This window comes from Argiope bruennichi, chromosome 9 (assembly GCF_947563725.1).
Source record: "Argiope bruennichi chromosome 9, qqArgBrue1.1, whole genome shotgun sequence".
NCBI classification, from domain to species: Eukaryota; Metazoa; Arthropoda; class Arachnida; order Araneae; family Araneidae; genus Argiope; species Argiope bruennichi.
Genome location: NC_079159.1, coordinates 60,002,983 through 60,028,854, shown reverse-complemented (window position 1 = coordinate 60,028,854; position 25,872 = coordinate 60,002,983).

The window sequence follows — 25,872 nt, the reverse complement described above, 5'->3', positions numbered from 1 at the left end:
TAAAAATCTAAATAAATTTGATCTATCATTTCATCATTCTCCAGTTTTTTTTTTTTTTTTGTTTGTTTGTTTGTTTGTTTGTTTTTTTTTCAAATTTTTTTCGTCAAAATTTCCAGTTATTTTTACCGTTACAGTATTTTCTCTATACTTCTTATAATAGAAAGTAAAAAGAAGACTAATTTAATGCTAAGTAATTTCTATATTTATTCATTTATCAAAAATGACTTGAATTGTGGCAAAATAATTCATGCTTTTGATCGATGAATAATACACCTTCAGCCAAAGCTATTATTATTCGCTTATGAGTGAATATTATTTTGACTAAAATTCAACAAATATGACTGAAGTGACTCCATTTCATATGGTACTTTTGACTCTTTCTTATTGCCATAACTTAAAATAGACTCTTCCTGATCTTCGGTTTAAGTCGATTATTGAAATAAAACTAAATGTGCGATGAGCTCTAAAGGAGTTTTACGAAAACGACTTTAAGCCATGTTTCAAGATTGGTACTTTAGAACAAGCCCATTGCAATCGAAGAAAATGACTTTAAAGAGATATAAGAAATATTGGATGAGTTCATAAATGAGCCATCTAGCTTAAAAAGGTTGTGGGATGGTGAAGGATTGCAATTTTTATTTCACTATAACTTCTTTATGACTAAAAAGTTTGGAAATGTGATTGTTAAATCTTAAAAAGAAAAAGAAATTTTTGAAAAATATATATATATTGTTCGGCAATCCGTTCTGAGCAATTTAAAACAATACACGCTTAAAAATCTCTCGCAATTATGAAAGTTATGTCGGAAAATGTATCAGTTTTTTTCAATGTAAACATTGGAGATGTAAACGAATTAAGCAAGGAAAGAAAAGGGCAAAGGAAAACAAGGTTCAAAAAAGCAGAGCCAAGAGAAGAGCTAAGTTGCGCTCAGAGGTTAAAAAAAAATTCTAAAAAGTAGTACCAAATGAACCAGGAGTATTTTAATTGTTTGATGAGCTAATTACTTAAATATTTTAAGCCAAATATTTCATTAATAACATAATCTGTAAAAAAGGGTCTATACAAGAGTAACTTTTTTTCGCACTATGAATATATCTTCTATTTTTTTCAATTAATACAAATTTTCTGATTGTATGTCTATAATTTTTTTATGAAATATGTACATGTCACTATATTTAAACTGAATCTCTTAAATACAGTTAGGATTAAAAATATTCTTAATTTATAATAAAAACAATCTCTTTAATACTCTTTATCTTTTTTTTTTTTACAACGCGCGCAATATTTCAAAAACTACTAAATATTTTCACAAGCAATTTTTGTAGAATACATATTGTGCTATGTATGTTTTACAATCAGAACTTCAATTTCTTGTACATTTTCTCTTGAAAAAAATTTCTGAGGGTTTAAAAAGCTGAAATTTTAATTTATTTTAACGCTTCGTTTTTTTTTCATATATAAAATAGAAATTAAATTTAAATATAAATAATTTGTGGTTATGTTTTTTTAAACTGGCTATTTAGATTACTTGGATATCCAAAATATTGTGTTTAGTGAAGTATTTCATCAATAATCCTGGGCGAAAGTAACTAATTCACTTTTTCCTTTAAAAAGTTTACCCGTATTTATTATTCTCTCAAATAAGTAGATATCAATATTAGGGTTTCAAAATATGTGTGCAATAAGATAAAAGATAGATATTTTTCTAGACGAAAATATGAGTTCCTGGTGTGTATTGTTTCAAAAATCTAAGACATCAATTTAGACAGGTTTCTTCCTATTTTCCTGAGGTAAAAGTCGTATGTCTCCGTGGCTAATTAGCATCTCGTTCAGACGATTACTTTTATGCAATAAATTTTTTGATGACTATAGTTGCTTAGAAGTTAGAGGTTTGAAAAGGATTTTCATCCTCTTATTTTGACTATTTTTAAATTGATATTTCCACATTTAAATAACTAAAAAATGAGTCTTTATACTTACTATCTTTTTTTTTATTTTGAAATTGCTTAAATGCACAAAGTTTAAAGTCTAATTACTTGTAAGAAACTAATTAAATAAAAATAAAGAAGCAGAAATAGTTACTAGTAATATTATGTAAAAATGGTCAGTTTCAGAAAATTTCAGAAGCTATGAGTACTTTAGCTCTTTTGAATGCATTTGATTATTATTATTTATTTATATATGATAACATATAGCATGTTAAAAATTTATTTTCCGAATTATGCGATATCAATAAAATCAGTATCTATTACCGCCTCAATATGCGATATTTTATCGTTTTCACCTAAAAGAAATTGAAAATATTTGCTTAAATAATAAAATATATCTTTAAAATTTATCTATTTTTGCCTTCCAGCTTGTCTATAGGAGTTTTTTTTATTGAAGTTTTTTATTAAATGTTTTTTTTATTGTTTAAATAAAAAAACATTTTAATGACTGTAGTTATCAACAGCTACTTTGGAATCAACACAAGAACTATTTGAGTTTATTCTCACAATTTTGAGCCTTGATCGATGACGAGGCCGATTATTCTTGTTTGGATGCATAAGTTTCATCCTTTATTCACTGCTTATCAAAAATTCCAACAAAATATACAAATTAGAATTAGAGTATGTGCTCCTCAGACATGTGCAATTACATCAAATATCCTTAGAGAAATTTCTCTACTTTTCTTTTTTATCGATAAAGCAAAGAAAATTTCTCTACTCGCTGTGAGAAGTTTAATTTTTTGGCCGAAGGAAAGAAAATAAAGCAGCTTTACCTAAGCTTTACCTAACAACTACAGCTGCAGCTAATAAAATCTGCAATTTCCCGGGGAAAAACTCGTAGTAACGCATCCTTATTTATCTAGGGAAATTTTAGCATGAGATCTTATAGACAACGCCTCTAGGCCTACATGATGCGTATACGGTGCACATCATTTTCAAAAAAAAAAGAAAGAAAAAAAAGCGCGAAAACGCAAAACCCATTTTTTTTCTGGAAAGATTTTCAGTATATTTCGCCATCTATTCGGAGTAAAAAAAAAAGTAATAGATACATATTTCGCTTCTGTATCATTTTCTACGATGTTCAGAAATTATTCTAGTAAATTTCTTTCAAGAAAAAAGTTTAAGATACTATCACTTTTATTTAACTGTTTTTCAGAGCATACTTATTGATTCAGATGCAGACAAATGATACGGTAATTGATATTTTCTTGCAGATATATCGAAGCACTTTGGGGCTTTCGTGAAAAAACAGCCAATCGACTTTTTAAAAATATACTTGGAATTTTTCAGTTAGTTAATTTTGCTTACCTGAATGAGTACTAAGACAAAAATGAATGACAATACTGAATCATCCACAGAAGAACAGAAGACACATAATTAAAAACTTTTATTGGGAAAATGTAACTGTCGCAGCTCACAATTCAATGCGCATTGCTAAAAAAATTTCATAAATGATCTTCAGGCTATTAAAAGAAAATCGGTAAAGTCATTAAGAAAAGAGATAAAAATAAATCAATAACTTTTTTCTTCCTTTCATTCCTTTTGGGATTCTTTTTATATTGAAATTTTAATTTGATTTCATTTCAATAAATCTAGCCTTCCTGGTAATTTAATTTTATATTGCAAAACACTCTATTATCATGAAATGGCAAATTGGCGATTATTATACTTTTCTTGATATGGAAAGTTACATTAGGAAATATATATATATATATCGTTTCGTGATTTATCTAGATATATCAAACTAACTTTTCATTAATTTTTTTAGTAAAAAATAAATATATTTACGGATAATTAAACTACAGGCAACTTATAATATTATAAGTAGCATGGTTCACGCCTTAATGCCTCTTTTACAAAGATTTATTTTACGGATAAGGAGGATTTTCGCAAATACATTCCTTAAAGTTTTTTTTTTTCAAATGATGAGATTAAAAGTTCCGAAAGATGAATAGATTATATCAAATCATGAATCCACATTTCCAAATTATGAATTTTATGTGAGCAATTTTGTTTCATTTTGCTTTTGTTGTTTGTGTATCTACTTGTTTTCCCCTATTTTTCTTTCTTCTATTTTTGCATTTGTACCCGCTACCTTATATTTGAAATTTACTTTACTGTCGATTGCGTACTGACTTACATCTGTAAGCCTTGTGGTATACTTGTTGGCACACAAGGAGTTTAAACGTAGAGAACAAAAAAAAAAATTATGAATTTACTGTAATATTGAAGATATACAGAATAGTGGAATTATGATTTCCACCAGATCAATAAAACTAGTTTGTGTGTGTGTGTGTGTGTGTGTGTGTGTGTGTGTGTGTGTGTGTGTGTGTGTGTGTGTGTGTGTGTGTGTGTGTGTGTGTGTGTGTGTGTGTGTGTGTGTGTGTGTGTGTGTGTGTGTGTGTGTGTGTGTGTGTGTGCGTGCGTGCGTGGGTGAGCGTGTTGGTGCACCAATATCTGACATCTAGTATGATTCAGAAGTTTGGACTTGCAACTCATTTGTACCCTAATAAATTGGACCACGAATCAAAATTAGGAAGACCATATCAAAATAGCTTGCACGTGGATCCTAGACGGGACTTGAATCTAACTTTCCTCAATCAATTCCTGGCAAATTTATCAAATCTACAACTAATTTTTAATAGAAAAAATAAAAGAAAGTGAATAAATTTTTCCCTTTTTGATGCCTCAACTTTCTCATCTTCAAGTTTTCTAATAAACGTGGCTACATTTGGATGGCGAGCAGAATTTTTCTGATAATCCATGTGAAAATCAATTGAAATTTATTTTGCAATAATGAAATTTTTCAATCTTCTCTCTCAATACTCGGCTTGATAATTATATCCATCACATGCTTTACTAATACTGAAGGTTTTTCCACTAAAGCTTTTCCACAAATCATATACAAACCATCCTTTCTAGTGTTTGTTGGAAAAAAGGCAAGATATTAAGAGAGCCAACCGCACGAATCACGAATGGCACTCTCAACTTAGTAAGAGACAAACTTTAACTATTTCCCAACTATTCTCGTTTAAGCCGTCCCTTTATTTTCTTTCTTAGTAACCATCAAGGTGAGGTGTCTCATCCGCTTAAAGTTTTTTTTTATTTATTTATTTTGCCCGTTCTTACAGAAATCTGCTTATGCATTTTTTTTTTTTTTGTCTACTCTTGCAGAAATCTGCTAATGCACTCTAGAAGAAATTCTTCATTTATATTTTCGTTCGTGTCATTTCTTAGTATCAGTGAATAAATATCATCTAGACTTTAAAATAAAATTTTAGGGATAGATAGATTTAAGTCCCGTTTAGAAGCTTCATTGAAGGGTTTTTTTTTTGTTGTTGTTGTTGTTTTTTTTCTGATATGGACCTCAAAATTTTGAACTAAATAGGATACAAAGAAGGTGTAATAAGTTCTCCAAATTTCTTAACCATTAACTTAACCATTCTCATATTTTGGTGCACCAATATATAAAAACATAAAGGAAAATATTTTTGAGAGGAATTTTTTTAGTCAATTCCGTCGTGTTTCGAAAAAAAAAGCCTTTAAATACAATTTACTAAAAGCTAGTACAAAAGATTCTATTTCAAAATGGGATTTATTTTTCACAAAAGTTTAAATTGTTTTATTAACTGTTTTTAAGATGAAATACGCTGTTTTCGAAAAATTTAGAGAAAAGTAACTTTTACTTCACTTTTTATACAGTCATTTTTCCCCCGAATCGACAAAGTTTATTTCTTTGTAAGAGGACAACAGGAACAATCATTCTGGACCTTAACTGAAATCATTAAAGTAATAACAGTAATCGATTAAGATTAATCAATGTGCGGATTGCCAAACATACAGTTTATTTAATCTTCCCTTCAAATAAAAATAAGATCGTGAAGCCTATAAAAGAGTTTGGCTACTTCAGTGATATTGTTTAAAATAATACAGGGGGTGTTCAAATGAAAAGGTACGAAACGATACTATGGGTATAACTGAAGACTTTATTAAAAGTATTCACCATAAGCCTGAGCACAACGATCCCATTGATTAACGAGCCGAAAGATTCCTTGTTCCCAGAATTCCTGTGACCGTGACGGACCTGGTCCTTCACAGCGTCCTTGAGTTCACCTTCCGAGATGAAGTACTTCACTTTCAGATGTTTTTTCAGGGAACTAAACACATGAAAATCGCAGGGTGACATGTCCGGGCAGTAGGCGGAGGATCGAGCTTCTCCGGCTAGAACTTAGCCAGTTCCACGTCTGTGACCCTAGAGACGTGTGGACATGTGTTATCATGGAGTAGAACCACACCCTCCCTGAGAAGCTCCGGTCTTTTGTTCTTCGGAGTGTCTCAAAGTACACATCCGAGTAAATGGTTCTTTTGTGCTCAAGGAATTCAACAAGCACATGCACTGCTACGTCAATTGGGTGGCGCTCTTTATAAGAGCCTTTATAAGAGCATTTGCACTCTCCTGCTCATGCGGACACCCGCTCGCACTCCGATCTACGCCGGAGACTCCAATCGCATCCCTAGATGTCTCATTACATTCTCCCATAGCGGCACAGGCAAATATGTTGCACCTTTTCATTTGAACACCCCTTGTATAAATAAAATCTTTATGAAAAAAGAACATTTTATTAATAATTATCAGAAGAAACTCCTATTTCTTCAAACTTATTCACTAAATGCAACAGATGAATTGATTGCGGTGTTCTACATTTTGATTCTATATTTGTAATTAATTTATGATTACTATATCATTCAAATCCTTTATATATTATCATTTTTCGGCATATTTATTCCAAAATCCTTTAGTGTAGAATTTTTATCTGTTTTGCCTCTAGATTCAATTTATAAGCATTTCGTCCTACTATTTTAGAAAGGAAAGAAAGAAAAGACGAATTTTCTTCTGTGAACAATTAAAATTTATCTCACCTTTTTTTCCGTAGTAAAGTACCCTTAAATAATGAAATCTGCCAATCCTGAATCATCCCTAAAATAAATGCCTAAGAAATATCTAGAAATATCTGAAGTTACAAAATTAAAATATATATTGAAAAATGTAATGAAACTAGTACCAAAAACCTTCATAAATGCTCTTCAAGTCACTAAAAGAAAATTGTCAAAGTCATTAAAAATACAGAAACTAGCTTAATTTACAAAGGTAAAGGAATGACTTTTTTCCCCTCTTTTCTTCCTCCAGGGCTTCTTTCACCAATAAAATTTTAATCAGGTTCTCATGGTAATTAGAATTTCCTTCATTGATTTCCGACATAAATTAATTTTATGTTACAAAATGTTTTTTCTATTATATTGAATATTGTTTTTTACACTAGAAGAGATGTTAAAAAAATATGTTTTCTTTATATTTATTTTATTTTATTACAGTATTGTAATTTTATCTGATATATAAATAAAATTATCTCCATTAAATTTTAAAAAATGAATTATAAAATATAAAAATTGAAGTTGTTTTCTTATAAATAAACAAATGACAATATTTCTTTTTTAAATAAAACTTCAAAACATTTGCAAATGCTTAAAAAAGTTAATATGTTCAATAAGTTCAAATCTATATGTGAAAGATTCATAAAAAAGTTTTGATACACCAACCATAGGAAATAATATATTAGTCCCCAACAAATTCGATTTCAAGATTTTAATGAATTCCACGTTTCTTTCTTAAATTTAAAAAGTCATTTCTAATATTATGTTATTTTGTTGTGTTTGTTTCTAATATTATGTTATTTTGTTGTGTTTGTTTCTAATATTATGTTATTTTGTTGTGTTTGTTTCTAATATTATGTTGTTTTGTTCTGCTTGTTTCTAATATTATGTTACTACGTTAATGTTATTTTTAATCGAACATAATAACCCCAAAATGTAATAAATTAGTCAGATCTAAGTTGACTTTTAACGTTGAAATCTGAATTGAATACTTATATTAGAGAATACTTATTATAGCGGTTCCACCTTTACTTATAGTCTGAGGAGTACGGCGACATCGCAGCTAGGATTTCGTCCAGTTCGTGAAATGTTAATGGGACTGCAAACGTTTAGGTGAGATTTCACCACCATCTTGGCGAAGAACCGAGTGAGCCGTTATATTAAAACAATAACCTAAACTGTATATCATCATGATCTTAGGAATAAGCCAAGATCGCAGCTGTGAATTCGTCTAGTTCGTGAAACGTTGATATGATTACGAAGCGATTGGTGAGATTTTACCACCATCTTGGCCACTAAACCATGGTAGACGCTATATTAAAGACCCTAAATTGTATGTCATTATCATTTGCGGGGGAAATCAGTTATTAAAAAAAATCACTCCGCTTATCCATCTGTATATATTGACCGCAATAATCCAAAATTTAATAAGCTAGTTAAGTGAAATTTGACATATGGTTTTGTCACAATAATTACATAGTTGTAGAAATGTATCACAAACAAGCAGATGGATAATAGCAGATTTTGGAGAAAATCCATCAATGATTTGATTATTTGGTGGTCTGTTTATTCTCTTAAATATGAATATATTAACACAAAAACTCAACAAGCTAGCGGATTCATTTTAGCATGTCTTTAGCCAAAAGTATAGACCATAGGAAAATTGCGGTTCACATCCTTAAAATAGTAGATTTTTCATCTACTTATTTATCTGAATGAATAGCTAGACAAATTGATACGTTATCTTGATACAAAAACTTTATGAATATATTACATCTTAGAGAAGAGCTTCAAAGTGCACTTATTTTCTCTTCAATAAATAAAGAAGTTAAACATAAAATATATCATACAGTGGAAATATATGAAAAAATACAAGAAGTCCACAGATTGCTCCTTTTGTTCAAAAAAGAACTTCTAAATCTTGTTTGTTCAATTTTTTTTAGAGTTGCTAAGTAAGGAAAATTCAGAAAGAAATATCTGCCAGCATTCTGTGACGTGAAGCCTTATATTCCTCAATCATATCACCGCAAACAAAGACTCCGTTTTTCGATTCAGCTTTACGAGAGCCTTTGCTGTACATTTCTCAACCGTATATGCTTTGTCAAATAATACTAAATTTATTTCAGTTGAAAAGCTAGTTCTATTTCACTACTCTTTGAACAAAGTTTCATTATTTTGTAGAAAAATTAAAAAAAAAGGCAATAGGAGAGTAGATTTCTAAAAAATAACAAAACTATTTTATTTATTTGAAATTATATGAAGTATCTTGTATTTTATTCGTTCAGACTGCATGATGTTCGCATGGTATACAATCTCTTTTTCAAAAAATGTTTTTAAAAAAACGCTTCTCTTCGTTACAAATCATCAACGAATCTCTTTATTTTTGCATAAAAGAAGACGATATATATATATATATATATATATATATTTAAATTTGATTTATTACTTCCGGGAAAGCATGATTTATTTACAAAAAGGCGCGGACAAGGCATGTCCGCCACAGCGCGACACAAAAGCAGAAGTCGAGCACAGAGCAAAATAAATTATCCCTCGTCATATATAACATGAGATATGGATAGGGAAAATATTTTTTACAGTGCTATATATAATGAGATTTCGACAAGGATTTTCGCTACATGCCCCGACAAGGCAGGGGAAACACAGGGAGGTTTTAAAAAGAATGTGCTTATTGGACATTTTTCTATCCCTTCACGCGAAGTATGGGAACGTTAGGCTTTTAGCCTATTCAACAATTTTACAAAGCTTCTCTTGAATTAATTAAGTAGAGAAAGAGGAATTGGATCACGAAACAAGAGAATATTTTAGAATGAAGTTATAGTATGGGCTAAATAAAACCTAGGAAATTAATTAAAATGAAATTAAAGTTTAAAATATAATTATATATATATATGCCTTTCTCTATCTTTTTTATCTATAAAATATGAATATGCTATCATTTGTATTTCATTTTTTTTTTTTATTTTGGCTCTTGATTTACTGTCTCAAGGCAGTCCAGTCATCCATAAATTGATATTTCCCAGACTTTTGCAAAAAATAATAATGGATTTTCTCTAAAAGACTCTGAAATTTGTTATGTAGCTAAACTCATTCAATTAAATGAAGCACTGAAAAAAATAGTAATCAATATTGACTCGAGGTTGAAAAGGGAATTTTTGAACTATACATCGGAAACTAAAACAAAGAATATTTCAGTATTTCATAAATTATGGCAGGTAACTGCTAGCTTTTATCATGAAATAATGCAAAACTATTCCAGAACTATTTTCAATTGCTTTCGAATTTCATTTGCTTTTGCAACCACAACGTTTGTCTCGCGCGCGATCAAGCAGACCTAGCATGACATGGTTCGTGCAAGGTAGGGCTAGCCCATACCGTGCACAAGACATTTTTAAATTTCTAGTCAAATATTTCGATGATAGAGTTATTGCATTTAACTATTCGATAGTGAAAAAAAAAAAAAAAAAATGACTTCATCCGTATTCACGCAATGACTAACTTTGGGGCACACATAAGGACCTTGTTTACCGCAATCCTTCAAAACTTGAAAAGTTAGAGGAAGCTTGTGTATCAAATTCCGGTTACGCATAGAGGCAGTTCACTAATAATTTCATTCTTCGTTTGCGAATGTGTGGCTATTTTTGGTAATATCATATGCATCGCCATCTATCGGAGAAGTTTGTAATTAAAATTTTGAAGCATTACTCATAGATTTTTTTTATATATAAAAAATTATAATACTGTTTTCTCGCTTCTATCTATCACCATTTCAGAAATGTTTATTTTTAAAATTAGAGATCCTTCGTTAAATACCCTGTATACTCTGCATCGTTTCCAAACATAACGCAGCCATATTCCGGGACATTTTGCATATCTATTTAATAAGTAACAAGAAATAATAGTGCTAGCATTTAAAAGCGCAAAAGTTAATTAAATATTAAAATTAATTTGAACTTTGTCGAAATGGGCCTTTTTTCTGGAATCATTTCAGAGCAAAAATAATCCGTCTAAATATATTCTTATGCCATCTTAAAATTTAAAATGTTGCCTTTTTAATAGTATCGGTTTCATTTCTGAGCAATGCATCCTTCGATATTTTTTTTTCAGAATTTAATAAATAATTGAACTGATACATGTGATATAAATATAAAAAAAATTTTAATATTCCATTATTACACAATGACGGAATTTCTAATGATTTTATTTTTAAAAAGATCATTTTTGGCAGCATTTTTGTTGGTTTTAAAAGAATTCACAAATTATTTATTAAAAACAGTATTGCATTAAAAATCAAAATTGATTATTTTATGTAAAATAATTTCTTTCTTTAAAAATAAGCTATTAAAAAAACTGTTTATTTACGGAAGCGTTGTAATTCCGTCGAATGCTCATATTAAACAGAATCTACTTTTTAACATATGATGCATAATTAAAATGTCGCTCATAAATATTGAAGTATAAACAAAATTTTAATGAAGATTTTGCGAAATTAATTAAACCACAAGTTTTTCATCAGTAAAAAGAAACAGGATAATATCATCCAGAGCCACATTGGGAGTTTCAACTAGAGTTACTTAAAAATAAAGTAAAAACTGCAAAATCAAAAAAAAGCTCCCGCAAACGATATTAAGTTAACTCGATTCGTTTAATTCTTAAGGTGGATTAAATTCTTAATGTTATTAATCAAAACATCCTTTTCAAGGCAGGGAGGAAATAATTAGAAAAAAAAATACAAACAAGGTTGTTGTTTTTCCCCTTTTTTTTTTCAACTTTTGATGCGCCATAAAAAATAAAAATAGAAAACAAAATAAGCTTCTTACTAAAAGTTATATGCAAACATGGTTAAAGTCCAACATAATCACCGTGTACATGCAAGTGTACATTTATGATATCAATAAACCAGGTTTCAAATTCCCTCTTCGAAGAACTTGAGCGCCAAAGGTGGGAAATGGACATTAATGTTCTATTGAAACTATAATACATTCCCGAGTATCCGGCCTAATGTAGCCTGATAACAAAAAAGCCGGATAGGCCGGAGTTCTATGAACTCATTTCCTGACCCATCAATACCAGAAGACAAAGCTTTCATTACAAAATTCAGTGTTATAATAAGTATTTTCTCGCTTTTTATTGAGTACTAAGCCCTCCCTTTATCTCAAGTCATGTAGAATATGAACGCAGCCATGGCCCGGTGAATCATAGAAGCAACTGCCGGTAACATGTCGAGTTAAAATAGAAGGCTCTGTACTGGTAGTTCATATATGTTTATATACTGCGCTGCACGTTTCAAGAGTTTATTAGAGAAAAAGTAAGTTAAAGGACATAAACTGTGCAAATTTTAACATAAATTCTGTAATCTTCACAATGGTACACTTAAAAAAATAGTAAGCATACCTCAAGAACAATTTACGAATACTGTAAGGATTGTGCAGTTATAATCAGGAACAACGACAGCAATTCAGGTCCGTTGCACAGTGACGAAACAATGAACAACGAGACGAAAGCTATTCTTTTCCTGTCACACCTTCTATTTTACACATGACACGTAAGAGGATCGTAGCAGAAGTCCGCTTCTAATACCCTATCAATGTTTCCAATGCAATGCCTTGCTTCCTTTATTTAATTACGATAAAGGAAAACTAGACCGGATAGTGGGGGCCGGATACTCAGGATACGGACCGGAAACGGAAGTCGGAAGAAGATACTCAGGAGTGTACTGTATTCATTAGTTTGGAGGTTCTTTAAATTTTTCTATAAGGCAAATTAAATTATATGAAGCGCTTACAACTATTTTTAAAACGTATAGGAAGCAGGAAAGTCTAAACATTCAATCGCAATTTTGGTACTCACGTCTCGTTACCAAGGGTTCCAACATCCTTATTTTCTTTCGAACTAAGTGATCGATTCATTAAATAAGGCCTTCTATTGCAATAGGCTTGAGGTCTTCTGCCCCTTCATCGAGATTGCGACTCAGAGTAAAATGATTTTCAACTATTCACTGACACTCCTCATTAAGTCGGTTGCCAAGGCTTAGTTATTCAAGGTGTGGTTATCAAAGCTTGGTTATTCAAGACGTGGTTACGAGGGCTTGGTTATTCAAGGTGTGGTTACCAAAGCTTGTTTATTCAAGGCTTGATTACCAAGGGTTGGTTATTCAAGGCTGGTTACCATGGCATGTTTATTCAAGATGTGGTTATCAAGGCTTGGTTATTCAAGGTTGGTTACCAAGGCTTGATTCTTTAAGGCGTGGTTACCAAGACTTGGTTATTCAAGGTTGGTTACCAAAGTTTGGTTATTCAAGGTTTTTTTACCAAGCTAATGAGGGATTTCAAAGAATCATTAAGGTTCATCTCATATCACTGGCATCAACGTGATTCGAAGAGAATCGATGAAATCGGAAACCTAATGCATCGATTCTACAAATACTTAAGTGTACACAAAGATTATGCTGAAAAGTAAATATTTTTATATGCTTTTAGTCATAAATACAGTTTGTTTATTACTCTTGCCTTTTTTATGGTCCATCGGAGGTAGAAAGGAGGTTGTCCCTCGCATAGCAGTAGAAAAATACATAAAATTGGAAAAACTATTCGAGAGTGAGGGAATGAAAAAAGGGTTTGGAAAAACAAGACAGATGTTTTCAAATTTTACTAATTGGTTTCTCGAACAGACAACATATTTCTCATAATTTTTCTTCCTATTTAAAGAGGTCTAAAGAGAGGAGAGTAATTTAACTGTTTGGGGACAATTTTTTTGACAATTTAAAATAATATTTACTGTGTAAATATATAATTGTCTCAGTTTGCATTTCGATTTGTGAAAAAATATCTCAAACACGGTCGTCTAGCATCTTAAAGAAAACTATCAGAGCTGTTATGAAAACAGGAAGCAGTTTAGATTATAAAGAAAAAAATGACTTTATTCATCATTTTCTTTCTTTCTTTCTATTTCTTTCTTCCTCCAACAAAGTTTTTATTACATTGCCATGCTAATTAGATTTTTCATTATTACTTCTAGTAATTTAATTTTTCCTGGCAAAAAATTCTATTAACAAGGCAAAATAATTATTTCCTTTTCTTACTATAGGTAATAAGTTATGGGAACATGCAATTTTTCTTGTTTCCTGGTTTTCTGTAATTTCAAGGTGATTCTAAGGATATGTAACAAACTTCAGGATAGGTGAGGCATATAAAAACAAAGCCTTTTTATAAGAAATCATGGAATATCAAATACAAAGACAGTAGTATTTTTTTTCTCAGTAAATGAAATGAAGGAAACTATAATTAGTTTACAGAACATAGTGAATCTAAAGTTATGAAACAGACTTTGAGGAGGGGTACAGTTATCTCTTTTAATCTAACTATCTATCCATCCATGTGTGTGTGCGCGCATACGAAGCAGTGCCTAACTACAAAATATAAGCCTACGAGATATATTCTCTCATATTCCTTAATAAAATTTTCATAATTGCCTCCCTTTCTCAATGGACTTTGGAAAGATCTATAAAAGCTGCGAATGCAAAAGTTTTTATTTTTCGAGTTCTACATCTAAGCGCATTATACTTTGCAATACAATAAATAAAACCTAGTTTGCAATTACGACGCCTTTTTTCACAATCGATAGTTCCCAAATTTGACAATGCACTGCAATTTTAGTAAAATAATCACATGCTAAAATTTAAATAGTTTAATTCATTATCCTATTTATGGTCATTTTATAGTTATCATGCTCTTCCGCATTAAAACAGACAGATAAAAAAATTCCTGTGAATAGAATCTTTGCAAAATTTCTCAGTCTACATACCAAATTTCATCTATCTAACCGAGAGCGTTTTCAAGATATATTGTTTAAAAAACAGCCACGTTTCTAAAAATGCATTTTTTGAACTCGGAAAGAAAGAAAATTCGTAATTCATCAAAATCTCGTGGTGGAATTTTTCCGACATTTGCAGTATTCTCTTTTTGCATAATTCGTATAAGAGATAGTAAAAAAATTAATTCAGTAAAATGATTCACTACTCAAAGTCTATCCCATGATTGTACGCAATCCGAAGTTATATGTAGAAGAATAGTTAGGTAAACAATTTTATGCAGGTACAGTACTTTTTTGGATACGAAAAATGCAAAAAAAAAAAAAAAAAAAAATGCGATAATCGTCTAAAATTCTTTATCTTAGATTTCCATGCATTCTTCGTTTCAAACATCTTTAAGATCAGGAAAATTGTTTATGGAATAAAATTCATTTTCAAACCATTTTAGCAAAAAATCCTGCATCTTTGATGTAGATTTTGAATGAATCTAACCATTCTTGCATGGAAATAAATATAAAATTAACTTCTCGGTCCTTTATTTATAGTGTTGCTTATTCTTTCTAATAAATTTCCATTCTAAAAACTCAGATAGTATCCTTTCTTCTAACATTTAGCTTCAATTATTTATTTATCATCTCGGGCACAGTCAAATGAACCTTGAATTCATATATTCCTCAGATAATATTTTCCAAGGAAAATAATTAAATAATTAATCGATTTTTCCGTAAAAGTTAAGAATTTTTTTTTTTTTACTTAGATAAAATCACTAAATGAAATGGAATGTTGAAACAAGAATGACTGCCAATATTGACTCTTTCAATAAAAAAGTATGAACAAATGATAAAATGGAAAGTGTACATGGTAAAGAATATAATTCTTCTATTTAATTTTTCGATTTTGGAAAGAAATAATTTATATGATATTTGAACGGAAAAGGTCAAATAATAAAGAAAAACAGACAAATATAACAAAGTTAAAAGACATGTCTGACTATTTCTCTTTGTATAAAAATTCCATTCTTACTTTAAAAAATTAGTTATATTTAATTTGCAATCATGAACTTTTCCGTAGTTTCTCTCGGTGATATAATTCGATATTTTTACGCAATAAGGAACTACATTTAATATAACTATTAAAAATGCAGTTACTGCCACAAAGCTTTAGAGAAGAAAAAATCTATTGCCACATTTTTGTTTCAAAATTCAATAATACATTAGTAGAAGTTTATTATGAAGAGGATAATTTAATTAAAGTTTCTAGAGTAACTAAAGGATAAGGAGTAGAGGCTTATTTCTTGAAACATTCTTTTCTAACTGAAACATACATAGCATAATGGTGCTGATTTGCATGTTTGAGTTTACACCAAACGGTTCTTTATATCCTTTTTAAAAAATACATATATTTAATTTCATTTTTCTAGAAAGAATTAGAGTTTTAGTTTAGTTTGTCAAAGTCAAAATATTAAAAAAAATTAAGAATTACATATACATATTACTTACACAAAATAACGAAAACTCAAATAAAAAATTTCAAATAATATTTATATTATTTTCATTAATTTTAATTTCTTGAATTAATTTTAATTTCTTGAAGAAAATAGGATTTAAAAAAACATAAAATATCCACTGAACGGTGGCTAAGTCTTGTTCTTATTTTCGACATAATATTGCATGAAATCGAAAATGCTCGTTCACTAACTACTGAGCTTGGTTTTATAGTTTTCATGGCATCAAATATCAAATCTTTTTTGGTTCTTTTATTTGTTAACTCAAATAATGAAAATTCAGCTTTCAGTGTCTTTGTATTTTTAAGTTGTTCTTCAGGGTCTTCAAGAAACTTTTGAATTGATTTTTTTCCATGGCTTCTTTTAAAAAAGCATATTTTGATGAATAGTTTCTTCGATTTGCTCTTCATCAGAATCGGTTTCCACATAAGAATTCGGAAATATTCTAGACAGTATCAGATAACTCAATAATTTTGGTTTTTGAAGCTAAAGAAAGTACACTAGATTTCTTCGCTGAACAAGAAATGTGCAAATACAGTAAGAGTTCCTAATTCTACTTCTTTCTTGAATTCGTTCTTCTAAAGCATATAATAATTTCAAACTTATTCAGTATTTAAATTTTTTAGTTTATTTAACAGAAATTCAGATATACCTTTTCTTGTTAATAAATTGGTATATCGTCGCCTAAGCATTCAGCTGCTAGACGAATCGATTCCGACAGATAAAATTTAGTTATTCATTTATTTATTAATTTGAAAAAGAAGAAGAAGAAGAATATCCAGGCGTTTAGGAAGGCGTTCGGTTTTCTTAATTTAAAAACCGGTTTTCAAATGCGACAAATTTATTTTAAAAAAACGGTTTTTTAAAACCGAGTTTGAAAAACCGTCAAGCTCTAGAAAGAATATTAAATAAGAACAATTAATCAAAACATTTTTAAGCTTTTTTTTTTCGTTTAAAAAAAGTTTTTTGTCAATTTAGTGACATTGCTTTATCCATATGCAAGGATTTCTTTTGTATTTCATTATTGAATTCACTATTTTTCATACATTAAACATTAAATAATTTCCCACTTTATGCAATGTACTACTCTTGCTACTGTACTTTTATCTTTAAATTAAAATCTCACAAATAATTTCTATAACCGTTAGTAGTTCCCATTTATTCCAATCGAAACTTTGCTCGGAATGCAAGTGGAATATAAACTGTAAAACGTATCAGTCCTTTCTTTCTGTTTTAAAACGATTTTAAAATACCTTAATCTAAAGCTATATTTTGTTTTCCTTCCCATTTTAGCGATTTTTGAATCTTATCAGAAAATAATTTTGTCAGTTCAGATGACTGCTAAAGAAGCAAAAAATCATACTGTTATGAAGGGTTTTGATTATCTTTATTTTTATCTTCGTATCTGTGTTTCTATTTTTTTTAATTAGCATTTGAATTTATAAACTAATAAAAAATAAAGTATACGTCAGTTTTTAAAAATCGAAATCTTTGCTTTGTTCTTTGAATATTTTAATGCAAAATAAGAATTATTGTCAAATATAAACTAAAGCTAGAAATATATTGAAATAAAAGAAACTCTCAAGTAACATTGGGTTTCAAATTTTCGATCATTTATAATTCATTGACCGTTTACTCACATTTACAAAATGTTAAATAAATCCGAGTTATTTTAATCTGGTAAATTTAGGTGTTTTGTTCCGGAAATCTGGGAGTTCCTGTTTCAAATAATTGGTTTGTGCAAATCTAAATATATAATTGACCCCTTTCTCAAAAAAAATATATCATACACTTATAGAGATTACAATTTTTCAGTGACAGGCATTTAAAGTTTTATTATGAGGTAATTATTTTCGGTGTAACAAGCAGCGTCAGGATATATTTTTAACAAATGTACCATTTTAAATAATGAATACGAAATCCATAAATCTAAAGTTGATTCATAACTATATAATTCAATCCTATGTTACGGTTGCATAGGATACATAAGGCCCTTCTCTTATAAAATCCTGATTATTAAGCCTTTTCGAATATGTTTTTGGATCGTTTGTGTTCTTGTATGTATTACCTTTCATTTCTATTACAAAAGCACGTTTTTAATGACGCTGAATTTCCAAAATCAGCTTCAGTCATTGCGTTCTCAATTGTTTTCTTTTTTTTATCTTATCAATATTTATTAATTTAAATTTACTGGAAAATTAACGAAATAAACATTTTTCTATAATAATTCACACGAGAGGAATGATATTAAAAAGCAACTTGCACAGTGAAAAACGAAAATTATCAAGTGATATTACATTATAATTTTTTATATTGTTAACATGACAGTGTTTTTAGGCTCCATATAGTTTTATAAATGGCGCGATATAAAATTTATTAAGTACGGAATTCAGCGTAATTCAATATAGATCATTACAGCTGGAGCTACAAAATTTGGCACATAGTAAGGTTTCGAGTACTATACTCGCCGTGGTAGTTTCCCAGTATTTTAAGAAGATTCTTTTATTAATGAAATATTAACCAAATTTTAACGATTTTCCATAAAAGTAATTTATCACATCATTTCTATGTAATCTTAAAATTCAAAGAATCAGATTCTGTGCTAATTATTTCATTTCCTTAAAAAAAATTTCTCAATTTAAATAAATTTTTAACCGATTTTAAACACAGTTTATAACATTGTTTTTTATTTTTATAATGAATTTCAAACCAGTTTTATTGTTTAACAAAATCCTTCATCCTTCGATTTTTGTGTGCTCTTTTTTTTCGCATGATAAAAAATCCAAAAAGAAATAATGGCATCGTTCAACGTTTTCAATAAAAAAAATTTTAATCACCTTTTGTAAATGAGAATGATACCGTAAATCATGTCCTTTCCTAATTAGAATCTATAATCCGTATTAACTAGATGATACCGTAAATCATGTCATTTCAGAGTTACTGTAAAACTAATGTTAAATTACACCGTACATTCCCAGCACATAAAAGAGTAATTATACTCAGCGTTGACCTTCTCCATTGATATCTGAAATGCACATAATAATTAAATAAAATATATATCAAGAATGGAAAATTCAGCATGTATAAAGAAAAGATCAAAAATATCCTATTAATATTTTTCTTCTTCTAGTATAAGAAGAATCTGAATTTTATAACAATATTAAAATGAAAAATTAATAAAATTAATTAAAATAGCTTTTTTTTGCATCATAATTTCAATTTTCAGAAAGAAAATCTCAAAGACCAAATAAATGAATTGTGCAATTAAACTAATCTTATTTAAAAATGCAGTAAGTAATTTGAAAAAGCTCCAGCAACAAAATAATCCGCAAAATTAACATTGACTTACTTCTTAAATCAAAGAAACGAATTCAACTTCCTGCTGTAAAAAATCATTAAAGCATTTATTTTTTGTGGAATTTAATTATTTCTAATTAATTGTTTTACAGGTAAAAAAAATCTCTTACATTTAAGCTTTTTTAAAGTTAATTAAATATGGCATGGGACTTACATTAAAAGGATTTTCTTGTTAATCAAATCAGAAAATAGATAAGAAAAAATGTATAAAATGCTATGAGCGTAGACTATAAAAACATCACAGCCATTTCTTAAAACTTCTTACAATTATATTCATCTTTTTACATTATACTTAAAACGGTACAAACTATAAATAATAATTATTATCTAATTTCGAAAATTACCTAAATTAAAGGTAGGAATTGTTTTATAGCATGAATGCATATAAAAATTATTCAACTAAAAGAAAGTATATAGAGCTCAGAATTAATTCATTTATATAATAGAACATGGAGTGGCAAATGCCGAGAGCGACCAATCCAGAAGTTGATTCTCATTGAATTACAAAGTGATTATAAAAGAATTTTGAGATAAATTCGTCCCTGGCAGTCATATCATTCAAATAAACAAAAGGAATTTTGGGAAGCAGATATTTTAAGCTACCTTATGATTGATGTGTAAAACGTTTGTTTATTTAACGGTTGAACAATAAGTCAATGACAAAACTTCCAAGTGGTAACATCCTTTTCCAACTTTCACATATACAAATTATATCAATAGAAAGAAATATAAATGTTCATAAATTTAAATTCGTGATTTTGAAAAATCTCCATATTTTAGACCTTTCTGGATCAGAAAAACGCATTTTTGGAATTATATATGTCTGTTTGTGAATGCAGATAAGAAAATTTTTTGAGTTGAGCATATGGTGTTTCTCATTTCAAATAATAAACTTTTACAACATATTTTATTTACTATTAAAATTAATTATAGAAATTGCTCTAAATATGTGTATAAGAACTCTCTATATGGAAATCTGCCCCTCAGTATATGATAAAGAAATGAAAGACGTCGAATAATGGAAGACGACGCTTCACAAGAAGCAAAAACACAGTCGAAATACACACAAAGAACGGTACTTGTAGAAGCTAATACCATGTTCTGACCGAAAATAGCAACAACATTCAAAATACAGATAAAGAGCTTTCTGAGCAGTCAAACACTTCAAGAAAAGAATTCCCACTCGTGTGAGCGCCTCTGTTTATGATATCTCCCATCTTCCATGAGGGTATCTAATTTTCTTAACTGCTAAAATAGAGATAGGTAAAATTGCAAATTTTACAAATCCTGCATTTTCTAAAACCGAAAAGTCCTAAATTTTTTTCCTTTTCAAAATTCCTGCATTTTCTTAAACTTTCCTTTTTGTCACTAGTTCCCAAAGCTCAGAGTCGTTAAATTTCATTCATTCATCTATTTATCTTTCAGAATGTGTGTGTGTGTGTGTGTGTGTGTGTGTGTGTGTGTGTGTGTGTGTGTGTGTGTGTGTGTGTGTGTGTGTGTGTGTGTGTGTGTGTGTGTGTGTGTGTGTGTGTGTGTGTGTGTGTGTGTGTGTGTGTGTGTGTGTGTGTCTTTCCTTTCAGAGATAGAATTATCATCACAGGAAAGTAATATTATAAAGATTATCAAATATCTGCTCCAAATACAAATAGCTCCAAACTTCTTGCATTTTCTCAAACTTTTATATTTGTCACTAGTTCACTACGTTTGTCACCAAAGCCAAGAGTCCTTAAATTTCATTCATTCATCTATATTCATTCAGAATATATCTTTATTTTTAAGGATGGAATGATTATATTATCAGCATCAAGCAACATTACAGATTGTTAATAATATATGCCCCATTTTTACTCTTCGACAACGCGCAGGATCTAAAATTCAGTTTTATATATTATTTATTTTAATACCATCTTCTAAGATTTTAAATCTTCTTTATTAAGTGAAATTTGCTAATATGGAAGTCATTAATTCATAATCTTTTGAATTTCCTATTAACCTGATGCTCAATAACTTCCTCAATTCGAATTTAGTTTACTTCATTCGAAATAAAAACTAAAAATTATAAAAGACTGTTCAAATTCGCTACAACATTTTAACTACTTTTTTTTAAAGAAATATTATGCAGTTAGCTGAACAAACAAAACTACATACTTGTTAAAAAGTAAGAAACTCAATTCATATACAAAAATCATCTCAGAAAAATAAAGTGAAATCTGGTTGAGCTTCTAAAACCAGTTACTGGTAAATTCTCCCTGTACAACTAAAAATATTTCTTTAGAGGTGAAAAACTGAAAGTCGCTAATTTTTCTAAACATTCAGTTTGCATGGCGCCTGAAAAATTTCCTTTTCTAAAGCAAATTGAAAATTTAAAAGACAGCAGCAAGAAATTGTAGGGGGGGGGGAAGGAAAGAGGAGGTCCTGATTTGCGAAAAGAAATCTAAATTTCTGCAAGTTGCCTTAGAGCTATATTTACTCGTAAAAACACGAATTTTAAAAAAATTCTTCCAAAGCATCTGAAAAGATATCATACTTCTAGGTTCTGAAAAAAAATGAGAAATGAACTTCTATATTCACCTTAGGAAGTATAAAAAATTCAAACTACTTTCTGGCATATGTCTATTCTTATATCTAATGCACAAGAAAGGTTTTAGGGAAAAGAGCATCTTTAAAAAAGCTAAAAGCATTCAATCCTTACAAGCTTTTAAAGAATTTTTTATAGTTTATACCATTTGTCTTATGTATTGCACTTTTTGTTACATTTTGCAATAGCCGCCTTTTGCTAACATCTAATTCATCAGGATTTCAAGCTGTATTTAATTTCACATATATACCTTATGCATAACCTGATGTATCCGATTCCCACAACTAAGTATTTTTAATCATCGATTTGAGATAGACATCATATCATTTTAATTTTTTACACCAATTATATTTACTATGTGCTTGTATAAAAAAATAGAAAATTAGCAATTAATTGATACAAAAACAATAAAATATAATAAACTCAATGCAATAACAAAATGCGTTATTGAAAATTATACTGAAAAATCAGAAAAATGATTGAGGCATTAAAAAATATGAATTTTGGATTTGTAATACCATATAAAATTAATTTTTGTGTAATAGTATTTTGATAATGTTATCGGGAGGGAACTCCAAAATCTTGTTCAATTTTTTAACACTAGAACTACCGTTGTTAAATATATACCTTGTTTTACCACACTCGTGAAATTGACGGGATTTTAATTATCATAGCTTTCATCGTAACTTTTGGCTTAGTTTATTTAAATAAAAGAATATTATTTAACAAAAAAAACAGGATTTAATATAATAATTCCTTAATTATTATGTAAAAACATCAAGAAAAACAGTCTAATGATGATTGCGTCCTGATTACATTTACCAGTTAGAGCTTTTAATTTTAAACTTTATCATAATCAGAATAAAATAGATCCCATCAAAACAGCTGACTGACACTTTAGATCAATCCATATAAGTTCATATGAAAACTGTAATTCAAATTTTTCCAGGAAATGTCTGAATAAATGAATGTAAACACCTATTGATGTTCAACATTGCATAGATGATCCATAAAATATTATAAACTTTCAAAACTGCTAAAGCCATCATTTTGACGGGTCTTGGTATAAGTAGGTGTAGATCATACTGATTATGGAAGTTAAAATGGCTGTGTGAAAAATGAATAGAAATATGTAATTGTTCATATGAACAATTACATATTGTTGCGTATTACAATTGTTCATATGTAATTGTTCTTTTCATTAAAGATAGTCATAAAGTTCTAGAACAATACATAAATTATATCAAAATTTCTAAGCATGAAATTTGAAAACCATCAAAAAGAGGGTCTTTGTAGTTCTAGTATTAAACCGTTATATCAATAGGTACTGCATTTTCCAAAGTTCATTTACCGCCTCTTTCAGTAGTCCATGGCACTGCACAATAAAGTTTTTATTAATAAACTTAAAAACTTAAGTTAGCTTAAGTATCAAATTAATATATTTAACTTAATAATAATTGGAAGATTTGGTTTGATTTTGCATTATATCCCCATTTTTTTAATAATGTTTGTTCTACATAAAACAAAACAACGAAAGCATTAGAATAATATTACATTCATTTATGATGAAAATTAACAGTTACTCATTCTAATAAACAACTCTTAGGATCGATAACTTCTTCAATCTGTTTTTGAACTTGTATCATGATGATGATTTTTGAAAAGTTACGTTAAAATGAAGTTAGATCTAATTATATTTCTAGAATTGTTTCAAGCGTATTCCTACATATGTTATTGATATACGCGTGGAACGCTTTTCTTTCTACAAGTAAAATACATCAAATATTTAATTATTTTAATAGAGTTCTACTATTGCAACTCAATATATTTCATATTTGGAAACTTTGCTTAATTTTCAATTTTCACACGAAATTGGGAAACAAAACGGTATAAGACTTTTTTTCGTTTGAATATCTTATGTTTAGTGTTTTTTCACTTTTACTGTGCAGTTTAAATGTTCAAGGGACTTTTACAATACTCTAGATAATTTTCGCAACTAATCATTTTATTCAGCCATTCTATTTACAAGACAGAAGTAAATTAATTTCATACAATTTATTAAAAATAGAAAATTCGCTCTTATACTCTTATTAGCTGTTGCTAAAACTTTCACCGCGAAACATTTTATTTCACATTTAATACTGTCGAAAGCAAACACTTTAGTTTTCATAACTCACCAGCAAGATGACACATGCACAAGTGCAGTCAAGTGGTTATTCGAAAGTACATTAAAAATTGCAGGTTGAATATATTGAGAGCTACAAGATAAACACCTACATTAACGTAAATACATAAGCTCAGCCGCTTCTCCACCTAAAATTAAGATTTTTCTCCTAGTTAGTGGTGCTTTGTTATAACCGTAAATGCGCCATACTTTCCGTCATAGGAAATCGAGAATTCGTTGCTGCGGCCGAGGGTTTTAGGTGGCCCATTTTAATTCTCGATTTTTAAAAAAATCTTGTTCTCTGGTCTGTTACTTCATTTTCCCGAAGAACAGACTTATGGTTGATCAAAATCAAACCATTGGCACCAGTCCTGTGGAGAATATAATATTTTCGGTTTATTTATCGGACTTGATTTCTGAGCATTTTCGCGAGAAATACGGACGATGCTTGTTTATTTTTACGGTTCTCGAGTTTACTTTCCGATTTTCAGATTATTCCAAGATCCACATGATCCCTTATGCATAAGATGCCTAAATTTCGCCGAAATGTTTATATTTCCCTCTATACTTATTGATTTTTTAAAACGATAATAGGTTAACTCAGCGATTTTCAAATTGCAAAAATATCGACAATTGCTTTCTCAACGATTTTCATACGAGATGGTCAACGTCAGTTGACAATAGTTTGTATTTTTAGCGATTTATCTAGGGGACCGTAAAATAAACAAGTACCAGCCTGACCACCTCACGTATCAGGGAGCAACAATGGATCTCTGAATTCCTAGAAAGAAATTTATGGCTAGATTTTTTACGATATTAAGCCATGGAAATAAGGCTTAATATCTCTAAATTCTTGGGCTTCGAAAAACAGGGAACTGGAAAATCATAGCATATCTGCCATGGGAAGGGTGCAAATGGCCGGGTTTTAGTTGAACACAGATTCCTAATTACGATCATGGTTAATCAATTCAATGGCCTCGGTAAAAATTCTTGAAACATACCAAGGGTTGGAAACCTCTGGTTTAATAATTTCGTTACATGCAGCATGAATGAATCAAAGAAAAATTTACTTATATATTTGAATTCTTATATTTTTCATCGATATTAAAATTCTTAGGGAATAATTTTAAAATTAAAAAAAAACATAATCTTACTTCCATAATGCTACCATATATATTTTTACATCATCAATTTGTTTTCGTAAATGACAAACATTGCATGTTGCATGATTCAAGAGACATATCGAATATTGACGGATAGAGAATGATTCGGGCAATCATTTATATGCATTTCTTTTATGCCAAACCTCCGTTTCTTATGGTAATTAAGTAGTGTTTGTGAAACTGCTTGCTGCAGAAGGAGATAGGAAACGGAAATCAATTCCATTTACCCATAAAAGACTCTTACTACGGTCTTTTCGAAATTTCTACATCATCAACTTCCATTCATCTGCAGAAATCAATCAAGGTATCTAAACCTAGAATACAATAATTTTTTTATGTAAGGAAAGGAAGTATGCAA